Below are 13,817 nucleotides of genomic sequence, written 5' to 3'. Positions count from 1 at the left end.
CCAGAATGAGCCAACTTGTCAAAGGTGCCTGTATCTGAGTCAAAGCCAGTGCTCAGTATACAACTCAAAATCATAAGTTACAAGATGCATTAGTCCAGCAGAGCAAGGAAGCACTATTTCAGGGAACAGGTACGACTTCACAGAAAATAAAAAGAAATCATTTTCAGAATGTGCAACTTCAGCTCTCATTTAACATGAATTTTTATGGACACCGACTACACTTCAAAAAAGCACTTGTGAACTCACTCAGTGTTTTCAGGAAAGCTGAAAGCACCAGGAATCAGAGAGAACTCAGATCTAAGTCTGCTTCAATCTGCCTTGCCTGTTGCGAGGGAAAAGGCAGCGCTAGGCAAGCTCAGATGCAGGAGATGCACACAGCCCCACACTGATATGCTGAGCACTGTGATGATGTGCTATGCACCAGTGTGCTTTCCACAATGATTTGATGTGATTTTCACAGCTTGATCACTGCATCTGGGCTCTTGGTATTCTTGGTCTCTGTGGAAGCTCAGATTCTTACTCAGAGCTGGTTTAACTTGGTAGGTGACATGTTGGGCTTCAAGCACTGCCATTTAACCAACATCAACCAGAGCATCACCTTGTACCAAGTGACCTGCAAGCTCAGAGTCTTTACCAGGAGTCAGAGGACACAGAGGTTTACTGTGACATTCCCATGACAATGTGTTCACCAGTATGGAGAGTAACACAACACTGAATAAAACCTGTTCAGTTATTTTCTACAGCAAAAAGTCTCTGATGAAGAAAGACTACCTCAAGTGAAGATGCCTTCACTTATACATGCCAGATTTGGCCTTGACATGGTATGTGAACCTAGAGCAGGATTTGAATTTTACAATTAGCTTCACATGCTCCAATTAGTTTCTCAAGCTGCACAGAAAGCAGAGGAAGCTCAATAGTAAGACAATAGTGAGCTTTTGAAAAAACATTATAGGGAATAATTGTGCTCTGGAGAATTTATTTATTTACTAATGCAAACAGTACACACTGAGATAACATCTGGCAGTGTTTATTACAATGAAACCAAATCAATACTTCTGTCTACTACAATATCTGTCCACTAAATAGTCATTCCTCCTGGCATCCACAAGAAATACTCAACTATCTATTACACTAGCCTTTGTCAGCAAAAACAGAGATTGACACCCTAATTCTTCTGTTAGAAAGAATTAGATGTACCTAAACACAAAAATGATGGTGGAAACTTGGAGAGAGAGATGTAGCTTGTAGCATCACAAAGAACACTGAAAAATAATAGAATCATAGCAATAAAATTTCAAACCTATGAAATATTTTGGGTTGGAAGCAACCTTCAGGATCATATTGTTCCATCTTGCTCCCCCTGCCATGGGCAGCAATACCCTCCACTAAAGCAGGTTGCTCAAAGCCCTATCCAGCCTGGCCTTAAACACTTCCAGGGATGGGGCATCCACAAATTCTCTGAACAAGATCCCTAAAGAATTTCAAAAAGCAACAGACCCCAGATCTCTTTTCTTGTGCCTCAGTGGAGGGTCCTGGTCCATGGCAAGCTGAACCTGAGTCAGCAGTGCCCTGGCGGCCAGGAGGGCCACCCGTGTACTGAGGGACATCAGGCACAGCATGGCCAGCCAGGCAAGGGAGGGGATTGTCCTGTTCTGCTCTGCTCTGCTCTGCTCTGCTCTGCTCTGCTTTGTTCTGCTCTGGGGTTGCCTCACCTCGAGTGCTGGGGGCAGTTTCGGGTACAAGATAAGAAAGAGATGAAGCTGTTAGAGAGTGTTCAAAGGAGGGCCATGAGGATGGTGCAGGACCTTGAGGGGAAGTCATATGAGGAGTGGCTGAAGGCGCTTGGTTTGCTCAGCCTGGAGAAGAGGAGACTAAGGGAGACCTCATTGCAGTTACAACTTCCTTGTGAGGGGAAGAGGAGGGGCAGACACTGATCTCTCCTCTGTGGTGACAGTGACAGGACCCGAGGGAATGGCCTGAAGTTGTGTCGGGGAGGTTTAGGTTGGACATTAGAAAAAGGTTCTTCCCCCAGTTGTTGAGCATTGGAAGAGGCTCCCCAGGAAAGTGGCCACAGCACCAAGCCTGACAGAGCTCAAGAGGCATTTGGACAATGGTCTCAGGGACATGGTGTGACTCTTGGAGTGTCCTGTGCAGGCCAAGGAGTTGGACTTGGTGATCCTTGAGGGGCCCCTTCAACTCAGGACAGGCTATGATTTTATGATTACTTTCGCTAGTGAGCTACCAGGCATTTTGAGGCATTTTAAAGCTACAAGTAAAGGGAGAAATTTTGACTTCTCACTTCCTTTTGAAGTCAGAATTCAAAAAGAAGTGATAGTGAACCTTTCCACATAATTAAAAAGCCAAAAATAAATTTGTTTTGAAAGTTCTCTGTATTAGAATTTCCAAGTAAGCCCTTTCATTTTTTTCTATTTCTGTATTTGCATTATTGCACATCACTTTAGAAAAACTAGCAGTGTTTCGTGCAATGAAAAAAGTCACTAAGCATTAGCTTAGTACTTACTGAACCTTCACCTTTCTGAGATCTAAGTGCCTCTTGTCTCCTGACAAACAGATTGACGTGCAGTAAGACATGCATTACTACTTACATATCATGATATTAACCAAGAAATAACAAAATCACACAAAACAAAATCAATACTATTATTTTCCCTCCTTACATTTTTAATTGCTATAATTTTGCTTTTGTTGAAACACTCATTTCCAAAGAAAAATGATATGTCTGATTAATGTGACTATACATAAAATAAATGTACATTTGCCCCTGTTTAATTTCACATTTTTCTGGCTCATTGTTCAAGGCATTTCTATTTGTACAGGACCTAGAGGTGAAATAAGACCTTTTGTGCTACACCAAGTCCTGAGGCATGGGCTACGTTCAGAAGTTATTGTGGTGATATGTTACCTTTTTCCCATAAAAACTTCACTTTGACAAGATAATTAGGATTGTAGTTATGAACTGGAGAGAGCAGGGAGAAGAGGGGACACAATTTCTTTTCTTCTCTGCTGGTCTAGATCTACTGGCCAGAGGAGAGCACATTTTAATTTGGACTGGTACACTGAGCAGCCACTATATGCCAATATATATGATGGCTGGTTCTATAATTTGTGTTCAGTAAGATTTGCACTGAGATTTCTTCTTTAGCTTCTTAGTATTTCTTGCCCTACACACCATCAATATCTTACTATAACCTAAAATCCTAATGATATGGTCATTGAGAATGAACAGGGGAGGAATTGTAACAATAGTGCTATATTAGCAAAGTGGTGAATGAAAACAAAAACTGACCTTCCAAGCACTGAAACCAGTGAAAATCCCACTAAAGTAAATTTTCTATTTTCTAAAGTTTCTATTTAAAGGGCAACAGTACCACCCATTGCTATCCATTTAGCCACGTGAATTTGTGTTACACTTGCAAATACGTGGACTATTTGACCTAGCTTTAAGTGAGAAGACAGAGATTTCAAGTGTGCAGAAAAGGGTCCATTAATTCTTTCTATATTTAAAGAAACACAGGACGAATGCAGACTGGGTTCTGAAAGCTCTCAACACTGAGAAAGATCAGCACAGGAGTTTCCATTTGCATATCAGTGATGCAGAGGAATAAAAATGACAAACTGAGACAGAGACTGGGACTTTTACACCTGAATTCAGGGCAAGCAAGAGCCCAGCCCCAGTCCAGCAAAGAACCAGCATGTCTGAACTGCATATGAAATTTGCCAGTTCCTCATCGACTCCTCAAAGTAAAGAACTGTTTTGTAAGTTAGTATTAAAACTGGACTAGATAAAATGGGAGAAGGAAATTATTTCTAATCAATGTAGTCTTGTAACCTTTCACAAAAGAACTCCAAACCACCTGAAATAGGAATAAATCCAAAATAAACCTTCACTTAATCTCTACTGGGCACAAACATGCATGTAACAAATTTTATGTCACTTTGATATTAAAACAGGATAAATCTAGATGTTTAAAGGTAAAAAAAAAAAAAAAAGCTGTCTAAAGAAAGCAGGATGTATTTATTTTCCCACTTTTTTTGCCAAAAGGTCAAACCTTTTCTTCTACATCAGTTAAAGAAAATCCTGTGCTTTCAGCAGGAAATCAGCCAGAGCAGTTGGTGTCTGCCCCTCACCTGGGCCAGGACTTTTGGAGATGGGGAAATGAATACATGTAAATGCACCAGACATACCATATCCAACCTGTGTAAAGGGCCAGCTCAAACACATATGTTTGCAATGATTCCTGACCCCACTGAAAGGAATGTGGAGGAACCTCAGGGACTTTATTTGGGCCAGGATTTGCCTTTTTTGTCTGTAAGAGAAGTGATCAGAAAATGGCTGCACTTCACCCAGAAATGGTGCGCAGAGATCTGGCAGGGATCACAGCTGATAATTATGTTTGCATAACCTCTCTGGGCACTACAAAGAAAACTGGCTTTGTCACACTGCTTTCCTGCAGCCCTGAATTTCACCCAGTTCCACAGCCCTGAGTTGCCAGCTCCAGGAAGCAGCACAAGGGAATTACAAAGTCCTGTCCTGTTCAGACAGTGGGATGAAGTACTGGCAGCAGTAGAAGTGAGACTTAGTGTTTCATAACATGGGTATTCAGGCTTCATACCATGCCAACAAAGAAAAAGCAGTAAGAAAAGTCTACTATCCTTTCTAAACTTTCACCAGTGGAACTATGATTAATCACAACACAGCTTTGAGCATTAGTTCAGCATTAAATAAAGAAATTCTATTTTGCTATACAGTATATTCTTTTACAAGAAATAGAAGCATAAGGAGCTTAAGGAATATCTACTGTATGGTATAGATACATTCTAAACATTATGACAGAGATAGTGTAAGAGATTTTTAGAAATGAAATGCTTTTAAATGTAATTAAGTCACAATGAAGATAATCACATAGAAAACTGTGGCACTGACAGTCTGACAATGCAGGGACATCAGAATTGTTTTCCACCATGCTACTGCACAGGAAATCTATGCCTATCTTATATTGATGGAAGGCAAATTCTATAGGGGGATAGAAAATGTATTTTAACAGCTGATAATTTCATAAATTAAAAGCAAAATGTACCCAGCACATTTGGAATTCTCTAGGACATGAATAGATTGCAGTAAGGAAAAATATCTTGCTGGTAAGAAATCCTGTCCTTGGAAGAATCAACAAGTCTTTTGTCTCTAGAGCTTCCCTCTGGTTACCTCTAGGCTGAATGCCATCCAACAAGATGCTTCCCTTTGCTTTCAATACATCCCAAGTACTGGATAAGAACCATAACTCTGGGGTTTGAATTCCTCTGGGAGTCAGGCACCTAAATGTTACTGCATCTAGCTTTGGACTTGGTAGCAAAGTGTCCTTTCACCACTTATTTCCATATCTTTGCATGAGTCTAAGATTTACATATGACAAAATAATGATGTTTTGAGCATCACAGAAGCTCAGGGACTATCTGAATGCAAAGCTTTCCTTCAATACCACTCCAAACACAGATCTATTAAAGGATTTCACATTTGTTATAGATTATAATAATCTATCTTCCTACAGTAATAATTCTCCTGAACTCTTGCCAAAGGAGAGTTCCCTGGAGAGGGCAGGAAAACACTTGAGGTGACCATGACTGGTATCCTGAAGACACTAAATATTTGCTAGACATCTAGGGTTGTACTTATATCTGAATGTTCTCTTCAGTGCCATTCTAAAGCCATTTGCCTTTAGCACATAGGCAGGAGAACACCACAGCATAATGAAAGATTGCTAAAGTGAACAAGAGTTTGCCATGATAAATGTGTTCTTGAACAGCAAGCATGATCAGAGGAAGGGCAGATGCAGCTGTAAAAGGGCAGTATTTTCTAAGCCACACACACACACAAAGAAGATGAGAAGTAATATGCCAATTTGTGACACAGGAATAAACCACAAACTGGATTGTTTCTGGAGTGGTGTCACATGGCCAAGAGGCACCAAGACAAATTAAACAGCACTGAAGCCCTGACAAAAGTAAAAAGAATAATCCTTTCCTCCCTGTGGGATTGAAAGAATTATGAGGAATCAAAATTTTTACAATCAGGCACCATCCATGAGCATCACTACCTACAGCAAACTTGCCTATTGACTCAAGGATTTTTCACTTATAATCATGCCATATTTCCAGTCAAGTTGATAGACTGATTTAATTCTATACCTTCTTGGTCACTTGGTTTCTGTGTCCCTCAGCATCCTCGTTCTACATTCCTCAGGCTTTTGTGATGCCCTGACCACTGAAATTTCCCTCTGGTTGCTAAGAGCATCCAGGCTAAAGCTGTCACTAACACACTAAATTCACCTCAAAGGATGATCATTTTATAGTTGTTTGCTTCAGCAATCCAGTATCACTTGTTCTGGGGAAGTGACAGCCACTCAGACATAAGAAGGTTAGTCGAGTATTAAAACAGGGCAACAGACATGACAAAACAGATTACCCTCCTCACTTGAAACCCTAATGAATGGAAAAAGGAACTGGGAAGAGATGAGAATGACCTCATCTGGTTTGTATTCAGAGAGGACATGCAGCAATCTGATGCACAACTTCTGGCTATCATTGCTGCTGAGAAATATATACCTTATTTCTTGAAAAGGTTCTGCTGGTAAGAGTCACAGTATTTTCGATTACTTGTTGCAAATCTTGGAAGAAATGAGATAACGCTCTTCCATTCTACAAAAGATTTTAATTATTCAAACTTTCAAGAACAGCACTGCATGAAGTAGAATGAAATTTCCAAGGAAATACAAAGAAAAAAATCTGCCAAAGAAAGCAACAGGTTCAAAAAATTGTTAATGCAGGTTTTGACTCAGAGATGCCTTCAGTTATTGCTGACACCAAAACAGTTTGCAAATTCAAATACTTCTTTTTGGTTATTATTTAAAAATAAACAAATAAAACAAGTATTCTGATCTCTTTCATGCCAGTGGAAACTGTTGAAAACAACAGACCAATTTTGACACGACGAATTAAAATAGTTTCCTAATCTATTATCTAAATGCAGGGGTAATGGCGGGAAAGAGGCCAGTAAGAACAAGATCTTCTATAGTAAAATTCAGAGCTGGACAACTCACACTAGTGAAGAAAACAGACCACAAAATGTGGGTAACTTACATTCATCAGACTGCCCTACATCAGACTCTGGAATTTGAAATGATTCAGCGAGAGTGTCCTCAGGGACACTGATGTAAATATAGAGTAACCACAATGCCTTTCTCTGGACTCCCTCCCATTATACGCTGGTTTAGCTAAATAATTTTGTTTCAGATAGAACAAAATAGAAGTACCTTGGAAAAGGCCAGGTCTGTGTTGCCTTTTTTTCCTTTCATAGTTTATCTAATGACATCTCTGGTCTAAGATAACCTTCCTTGCTCAATAATATTTAATCTTTATTTTATCTTGAAGTAGACTAGCAAATGCTTTGATAAATGGAGTGAAAGATTTTCCACTTTCACCATAGCATCTTCAGGTGCTGAAATGCTGAAGTGTTTTACTACAGATGCTACAGCAGTGCTACGCAGGGAATCAATGCTTATGTTCTCATGCCTTTTTAACATGAGTGAATCACAGCCCACACTCCTTTATATACTAAAACAACCACACACAGGAGAGCCATTTTTCCTATCCTAGTCTATTGTGGCCACTATTCTGCAAAAACAAGAGCTGCCATCGATGAAAAAAGTCATGATTCTACCCATTTGTACACTACAACTGATGCCCTTAACATCCAGAACTACAATATACAAAGCCCCACACAAGCCCTCCACCTCCCAAAGAAACCCCAGAAACATTTGTAAGAAAACAAAAAAACCCACAAGAGACTTAATGGAAAATAATTCCCAACTCCTTTTCTTTGCTAGTTGCGAATTAGACTTATTGAAACCAACCTGAGAACTAAGAAAATTTTCAGGCTGCCCAACTGCATTTTGAGATTTGCAGTTTCATTAAGTGAAAACATCTTTCAAGGATGTTTGCAAGAAAATTCAGAAAACAGAGACAATCATAAGAAAAGAGAGACAATTACAAAGCTCTTAATCTCCTGAGACATTTACCTTTTTGTAGCAGGCTTTACTCCAGCCTCATTACATATTTGCTCTGATCATCAATCCTATTTGCAACTTTCAACTGTCTCCATGTTCTTTGTCAGAGGAGCTTGTATCAGGCAATACCTGGAGTGTCTCCATTAATCCAAATTTTGAAAACCAGTAACTGAAACAAATCAGTATTTGTGCACTGACTGGAAAGAAACCCCTGCAGACTCACTATGACTGAAAATCTGCATTTCTGTGTCTATACAACTCCCCCCTGTCCTTCTCTAAAATAAGAAGGGTCAAAGCAAAATGCTGGGAGCCCGATGAAATCTTTGAAGACACAGTATGGTTTCAGTTATGAGGGGATAGAAAAATGAGAACTGTGGAGATCTTTTGGGAACATTAAGCTTTATTAATCAGGAATGCATTAGCCACACACCAACATTCTCAAATGGTACACTGAATCAGATAAATGCCAGGGAGCAACAGAACCCATCCAGTTTGGTTTTCTGTCTTATGGGAAGTTCTAGCATGCCCTGAGAGGTGGTTTTCCAAGCCATTCCTTGAAAAAGACACCTCCTCTGTTTCAATAGTACATACAGGTTGTGTGTTCCAGCACTTTAAAACTGATACAGTCAGAACATGGTTGCTAATACTAACTTGGTAATTTTCACTGTTCATTGAACTGATTTCTTTAGGTCTTTCTCCCAGTGGACATGAAGAACAATTAATCACTGTGCACTTGATTATAACTTTTCACTCCCTAGATTTGTTTTTTTTATTCTCCTTAACGTACAACAAAAGTAACACTTTCAGACACATACAATGTCAGGTAGGACTCCTACACATCCTTTTGCCCCTGGGCCAGATAACAACCAACCAGTTTCTGCTTTCTCCACAGTTTTAACTCTAGGACAAATTCTGCCTCGACAAACATTTTTGACCTCTCCACATTTCCACTGGGGTTTCACAGGTAGAAACCAGGGCAGAATTTATCCCCATGAGTTTCTGGATTAATGCCTTGGTATAGGAAGGGGAAAAGGCAAAATTAATTCTCTTTGTTAGTGCTAACACTATTCCTCAGGGACAGTCAGCCCCAAGACATTGATCTTTGTTCAAAGCAAGCATACTTCCATACTCATTTCACATTTGCAGCAACAGCTTCTACAAGCCAATATCTGCATCAAAATGAAAAAAAAACAAACCCCAGGCTTAAACTCATGAGAGTTTACATTTTGTCACAGGAACAGGAACTGGGAATTGACTCCAAGACCATCTCAGACCTGAAATTCTACTTAAAACAGCAAGTTACATGAGGAAAGGACAGGTCCCAAATCCATCAAGCATCATGAGGATTCTTGCGCTGTAAAGAACATGGTAGTGCAGCTTGCTTGTTGCTTCAAAACCCTTCCTTCACCTAAAAGCAGTGCTGTGATGGACGAAGCCCTTCCCAGCCCTGACATCCTGACGCTACACATGCAGCCTGCACTCTGGGATGCCAGCTCACTGTGTCACATTGGCTTGGGCTCTGCCTGCTCCTTCCCTTATGCCTGCAAGCTCAATTGAACTTATGAAAATTCAAACTGTCTTCTGTCTGTTTCATACATCATCAGCAAACAATCACTAGACAAAATGAATTTGCTCTCTGTAATTTGGAGGTTACACAAATGCCTCTGCTGTATAATGCAACTAAAAAAAAAGGAATAAAGTTTGGTATGCAAGGTTAACTCAGCATGGAGGAAAATAGCAAAGGAACAGACAGAGAGAGAGAACAGGAACAATAAAATACTCAAAAGTGGGGAAAGTGACATGAGAAATACTGCTGTAAATTGGAGTTGGCCTTGATACCTTTGAGTGAGGAATTAAACAAAGGCAGAAGTAAGTTGTGAAAGATCACCCCCAAGAGCAGCTGTATCTCCATCCCTGATGATTTGTCTACACAATATCCTTATTAATAAAAACAATGGTTACTATTTATCCTCTAAGAGCTTTGCAAACACAAATTCAGTAATGTTCTCAGAGCTGTATAAGTTTGAACCAGATTGAAAGTGATCTGCTGAACAGGGCACAGTGACTTGTTAAATGTTAATGTTAAATGCCTTGTCCAATGCCACTCATTGATCCAGTATCCACAGAGATTAGATCACCAAATCCCTTGGTCACTGATCAGCTGTGTAAGGCTGAAATCTTGACAAACCAACCTTTTTTTAATGAAAATAACACATCATATACTCCTTACTCCCCTCAGCCTATGGCAATATAACTAAAACTATTGCTTTGAAAGCACATCGTTTTTGTCTGCACACAATATGCTGTCATTGTCTCATTCCAAAATCATGCAGATGCTGAGTGTGAGCAGAGGTATCTCCTCATGCTTGACATAATCCTATTTGGGGTTAGTTGCAAATAGTGAAGTACTAAGCCACATCCCTACGGTTAGTATTTGAGTAGTTCCCTCAAATTCAAATTACAATCCCTAAGTATTTGAGTATTTCCATTGACCACAATAGATCTCCTTGCCTATCAACCCTCATGCCTTTAGTTCAGAGCACTCAACATAGCAAGAATCCAGCCCACAGTCCTTCTGCATTAAGAGAATATCTGTACCACATTTAGAAAGCTGAGTTTTCCATGAAATTGTCTGACAGATGTTCAGGTTCTGTGCATCTGTATTTTCTTCTAATGCCGTGTACCAAGTCAAGCATATTTTATATTACCCAAAAATTTGGCTCATCTTATATTAATCAGTTGCTTTAGGGACATCCCTACATTAAAACAAGATTTCCACCCTTTAATTAAAGCAACAAAATACAAAACTACCAGGATATGGCTTTCCTTTTCTTTTTTGCCTTTTTTTGGGTTAATACAGGAAAGTCCTAGTGGCAAGTTCACCTTATTAAGGATCTTACAATTAGAAATACCTGATTACAGCAAACATATAGGAAACAAAAGAAATCTTTAAAGTACACTTTTCTCTATAAAAAAGTGCCACTATTTTATTGTGCCAAGTAACTAGTTACATGGACACAAGGTATAGCAAGAACCACATCCTCATTTTACAGGATATATGTGCCTATGTAAAAGTTTCCTCACCTTGTTCTTCTGTATTTCAGAGACAGACTGTATGCCAAGGCTACAGAACTTAAAAGCATCTAAAAGTTTAAAAGTTTGGATTTGTTGTTGTTGTGGTGGTTGTGGTTTCTTTTGTTTGTTTGTTTGGGGTTTTTTTAAGCTACTAACACAAGAAACTCAAGGACGAAAAATATGGACCTTTACTTCATGGAATGGAAAGAAAACCCAGGCAGAACAGTCTTGGAGTCATGATCCTACACTCCATTCCCAGTTTGACCACTGATTTACTTGGACCTTGAGAAAGCTGCTCAACGTCTCTGTGTGGATGCACTTGACACTCTTGATAAAAAAAAAAAATACAAAAAACCCAAAAAACAAACAAAAAAAAAAAAAACCCCAACCCCAAAAAAAAACCCCAAAAAAACCCCAACAAAAAATGAAGAAATTTTTCCTATATATGAGTTTTTACACTTGTGTATTTATTTCCCCTCCAAAGTCTAGTGTCTCATATAACTGAAAAAAGCTCATCCTAGCCAGCACCAATTGCTACCTCTTATTTTGTCTTGGGCTGTCCATGTAGGACTTACTGACCATCTGGATCCTAAGGATGCAAAGAATTTGCCTTAATTCACTCTTACGCTGCTGCTGCATTTTGGAAAGAGAATTACTCCTGCTTTCCAACAAAAATTTTCCTGGTTGTTCACACTACATTGCAAGGCAAGCATGAAATTTGTTACTCACAGATTCAGAAGAGTTCCCCCATTTTTCCCTGAACACCTCCCTTTAAATTGCTGCTGGACCCAGCAAATCCACGAGTGTTTTCAACTCGGCTCACCAGTGCAATTGCAAGGTTAACCTCTGGTGGCCAAAGAAGCTGCTCATATTCAGCAATGAAGAGCAGAAAATGTTAAATACCATTCACTGGCCACAGCCTGCAGTTAATACACAATATTTAAACAACACAATGGCATGGCCCTTGCCAGTAATGTAAAAACACAGTGGAGGAGAGCCAGAATGGCACAATCTGCCTGTCTGAGTCATGCTTGGCGCTGTGTGCTGGAGGGGCAGGCATTAGCTGCCCACAGTGTAACTGTACCCTCCAGCTAGTTTACAATGAAACATTAAAATATATTAAAAAAACGGGAGGGTGGGGGCAAAGGCATGATAAATCCCTTGTAATAGTTAAAATATTTTAAAACTGAAGTACAGAAGTACCACTTTGGAAGAAGGCTCTGGATTTCATTACAGACTGCACATTTTGATCTTAAATAAGAAAACAAACTGACTTTGCTTTGTAATATTCCACAGCTTTGTACTGTTCAACTGAAATAAATCTTTTTCCTCCTATCTACAAGCTTCTGGATTTTTTTTCATATATTATTTCATTAAATTAAGAGTATCTGAATCTACTTTATTTTCCAACCCTCTTTTGCATGTCTGTTGTTCAGCCACTGAAGTTCCAAATCTTAATTATTAACCCAAATACATTCAATAAACAGATTCTAAATAAGGGTAGATCAGAGTGACGAGCAATTTGACTTGCATTTATGGAATAACTATGCTCTTAGAAAAAGACTCCTTTCTCGCTGAGAGACGTAGATGTTATTTTGACTGTTTTGTTGTGTCACAGCAGAGATGAATTAGGCATTTCTGCCTTCATCTAAACCCTAAAGCAGCTGAAGTCCCCTGTGATGTCATCAGAAAGTTGTTTGTTTTGTTCTCATACAAAGGAGAAGAATTTGTTACGACATCATGAGAAGAGAATAAACTGTATTTTGTGCTATAAGGAATCTTCTGCTACTTTCTGTTATCTCTGCACCAACGTGCAGAAATCCTCACTGACAAAGCGACAGGAACTGTAAGTCAACAAACAGAGATGCACAGTACTCCTAATAAAATTCAAAACAAAGCAGGGAAGAATGATCTATTCAGTGGTCTGAAATTAAAGATCTGCAAGATGTAAGTTCCTTTTTAATTTTTAAATAAAACATCCTTTGAACTTCTAAATCCCATTCAAGGGGACTCTGACCTTTATCCAAGACCAGCTACTGTGCTAACACTTTGGATGCATATAGAGGAAAAATACGGACAAAAGGTACCGGAAAAGCTTTTACTTACAGGAATGCAGTGTGGCTTAATCTTTTTGTTTTTAAGGTGCAGTGATTTCAGCATCTACAATGTAACTTCAGGCAGTCTGAAAAGAAACAGGTTAAAATCTCTTTCAGTTATAATTGGTATTTCAGATTTAATTAAAAATTAAACTTTCATAATGTTTCACCATCCAAAGCAATGCATTATCAGTCAAGCGTAGCCTTTTTTTTTTTGTTAAAAGAAGCTCTTCCCAGAGTAGTTTGCAATGAAAGAAAAAGGGAAAAAGGCAATTGAGAGTAGCAAAATATATTTCTTCAGCAAAAGATCTCTGAATAATTTGGAAAGAAGCCTTCTGCCACTTAATTTTAACAATCAACCTTATACTAATTAAAAAAAAAATCACAATTAAAGAAGATAGAAAAACACCATCACATACCAAAGACTGTGAGGATAAAAATGTTAATTTCAGCAAAACAAGGACATTGCTAGGACCAGAACATACGCACCAAAAGGGAAAATATGGTTTTACATAATGCCAGCCAACAACATTTTTTAAAAATTCATTCTACAGCATGCAGCACT

The 13,817-nt window shown here is 39.0% G+C and overlaps 1 protein-coding gene across 15 annotated transcripts in view; it reads right to left on the bottom strand.

The window, feature by feature from the left end:
• ZBTB20 (zinc finger and BTB domain containing 20) overlaps window positions 1-13,817 on the bottom strand; it is a 473,676-nt gene that overhangs the window by 298,216 nt on the left and 161,643 nt on the right. For all 15 annotated transcript variants that reach the window (XM_085070972.1, XM_085070903.1, XM_085070875.1 and 12 more), the window contains one exon: window positions 13,263-13,338. The gene's annotated coding sequence lies outside the window, so the exon portion shown is untranslated. The remainder of the gene's footprint in view (window positions 1-13,262; window positions 13,339-13,817) is intronic.

Source organism: Lichenostomus cassidix, chromosome 1 (genome assembly GCF_008360975.1).
Source record: "Lichenostomus cassidix isolate B80296 chromosome 1, HeHo_3.0, whole genome shotgun sequence".
NCBI lineage: Eukaryota > Metazoa > Chordata > Aves > Passeriformes > Meliphagidae > Lichenostomus > Lichenostomus cassidix.
Note: the sequence above shows the minus strand (reverse complement) of the source record. Positions and strands in the feature narration are given on the sequence as shown.